Genomic DNA, 3,351 nt, shown 5'->3' on the forward strand with positions numbered 1-3,351 from the left:
ATCAAATATTTCTTTTACACTGGAAATAATCTGCCGTACACTCTTATCTAATAGCAAAACAAAATAAGGGTTTTGAAAATAACCTTTTTGTGCTACATGTAGTCATAATATCGAACAAATTGCCTGATGGGCTCGGCACAAACAGTTAATTCTTTCAAAAATAGGATAAATAGACATTGGTCGGATCAAGAACTATTATAAGGTAATGATTAAGAAATTCCGTAGACTCAGATTTAATTTATTCAATTATTATTAATGCTGTTTATGTGATTCCGGTGTAGAGGATCGTAATCGAATGATCCTGTACTTGTAATTAACGTAACTTTAACTTAAATACAAAAACAAAAACAAAAAAAACGAATGCATTGCGGTTCTTGTTTGTTTTGATAAAAGCCATTTACAGCCAAGAATTAAGAGCTTCCCTCCAAACCAACAACGTTGGACCCGGATGAGTATATCTAAATCTCAAACGTCGTTATGTCGGCCTGGAATCAGCGCATTAAAATACCTGATCACCTTATAGCCTAGTTCATAACTCGGGAGCGACTTAATTCTAACATGTTGTTTATTTATTTCATTTTATTTTGTTTATTTATATTCAACTTCTAATTCCATACTTTTATTTTTTGTAACGTCCTATGAACAGCCAGGGTCATTTAAGGACGTGCCAGGTTTTGGAGGTGGAGGAAAGCCGGAGTACCCGGAGAAAAACCACCGGCCTACGGTCAGTACCTGTCAACTGCCCGCAACTGCCCCACGTAGGTTTCGAACTCGCAACCCAGAGGTGGAAGGCTAGCGTTAAAGTGTCGGGACACCTTAACCACTCGGCCACCGCGGCCCCTCTAATTCCATACGATCAAATGATTAATTAACATAATGCTATCGTACATATATTATGATGTACAAACAGCATTGTTTTTATACGCCCGCCGCAAATAATGGCGTCACCCTGTCCGGCCGTCCGTTCGTCCGTTCGTACGTCAACATTTACATTGTCCGGAGGTTTCCCGTCAAAGTACTGAATGAATTTCAATGAAACTTCATACAGTTGTTCCTTGCAACAGGTTCTGGAGACGAGTCGAATTTCAATGTCATGGTTTGCGAATCTAGGTCACTGTTACTATTTTTAGAAATCTTCTATAACTTTCATTGTCCGGAGATTTCCGGTCAAAATACTGAACGGATTTCGATAAAACTTCATGCAGTTGTTCCTTGCAACAAGTTCTGGAGACAAGTCGAATGTCGAGGTCGTGGTTAGCGAATAATTTTTGAAGTCAACTACTCCCCAAACAAAGCCATTTGGATATATCTCGGTAATTAAAGGTAACCACACTGTATCCAACAACAATTGATTTTATTCCGGTTCAGCTTGCACAAACAATAATTTCATTGCACATCTGCATGTATACTCTTATACCTGCATGTTATAATCACGTACTAACCTTGCGCCACAAATATTCCTTTTTCACACCCAATTGTGCAGGCTTATAGTTAATTCTTTATTATGATGTTTGCATAAAGCCGACCATACAACGCGAGGGTATGCGTCAGAATTATAAATAAGTAATGTCAAGCTAACTGATAGAAAATTCAATTCAGAAATTGTTCTATTCTGCAACGAATAAATAAATATCAACATATATAATCACGAAATATTATTCCACCCCGATAATGATGAATCTGGGACGTATAACGATATTAAATATAGCTGTACTTTCACTTTGTCTTACCGTTAGCCTCCAGAACACATACTTCCAATGATGGGTCCTTTTTGTAGAGGTGATATGCCGCAGATAAACCAGATATGCCTCCGCCAACAATGGCCACATCTACATGTTTCTCCATCCGCAAAATCGATGAATAAATGAGGTACAAAATATTACTGTTGGAATACCGGCCGTGGCGTGTTACAGCTACAGCTATGTACCAAGAACCGGTTTGTTTTACTTCCGGTAAAAGCCAGGGGCACAAAAAGGGACCCAGTATACAAATACAGCAAATATCTCCAAAATGTTATGCATGTATACAAATATTAAATATATGACAAAGACCAATTATTTGACATCAAAACTAAGCCATCACGGGGATATAGAATATAGTTTTATTGGCGGAAAAATATCCATTTAATATACAAAGGGAGGTAACTCGTATATCATTTCATAGCAAAGAGCATACAAAAGCTTGATAACATAAGCCTGTTTAGGGTATTTACAACCAACTATTTCACAAATAGAAGTGATGAGGCAAACTATTGACAAATCTTATCATATCACATCAGTTAATTATTTAACAAAATAATCTGACAGTTTTGTAGAATCACAGTCATTTAGTAAATTAAAAAAAGAATTAAAAAAACAAAAACAAAACAAAAAAACAGTAAAAATAAGCTTACAAATATTAAGCTGACATCCATATACCTTTTATTTATTAATTAATTAATTTATTCACTTATTTATTTCGTACCATTGACAGTTCGACTTACCAAAAATGCTAACAAAAAGAATTAAAACAACATTATTGTGTCCCGACACTTTAACGCTAGCCTTCCACCTCTGGGTTGCGAGTTCGAAACCTACGTGGGGCAGTTGCCAGGTACTGACCGTAGGCCGGTGGTTTTTGTCCGGGTACTCCGGCTTTCCTCCACCTCCAAAACCTGGCACGTCCTTAAATGACCCTGGCTGCTAATAGGACGTTAAAAAAAGTATGGAATTAGCAGTTGAATATAAATAAACAAAATAAAATGAAATAAATAAATAACATGTTAGAATTAAGTCGCTCCCGAGTTGTGCATTCTACTATATGGTGATCAGGTATTTTAATGCGCTAATTCCAGGCCGACATAAGGACGTTTGAGATTTAGATATACTCATCCGGGTCTAACGTTGTTGGTTTGGAGGGAAGCTCTTAATTCCTGCCTGTAAATGGCTTTTATCAAAACAAACAAGAACCGCAATGCATTCGTATTTTTGTTTTTGGTTTGAAGAGTGTTTCGATCCTGGGGGCGTTTTATTTTAAGCTTTCTTCATTTTGAATAGATACACTTTTCAACATTACACAACCGGAAACAGGGGGTTGAAAATAATAGACAAATACGATGTGATAGCTAATCCTGAATGCACTAGACCTATATTTATTTATTTTATTTTATTTTACAATACACATGTATATAGCACACAGTGGTACATTTTCTGGAATTATCAATCATTTGGTTATAATATTAAATCCAAATTCCTATATCGCTAACAAAATTTTGTAACAGGAGAGAAGAAAATGTAGCGGCCAGACAGGGGTTCGAACCCGGAACCCGGGACCTCCGAACACTAGCCGGATGCTCTACCGATTGAGCTACCT

This window comes from Pecten maximus, unplaced genomic scaffold (genome assembly GCF_902652985.1).
Source record: "Pecten maximus unplaced genomic scaffold, xPecMax1.1, whole genome shotgun sequence".
NCBI lineage: Eukaryota > Metazoa > Mollusca > Bivalvia > Pectinida > Pectinidae > Pecten > Pecten maximus.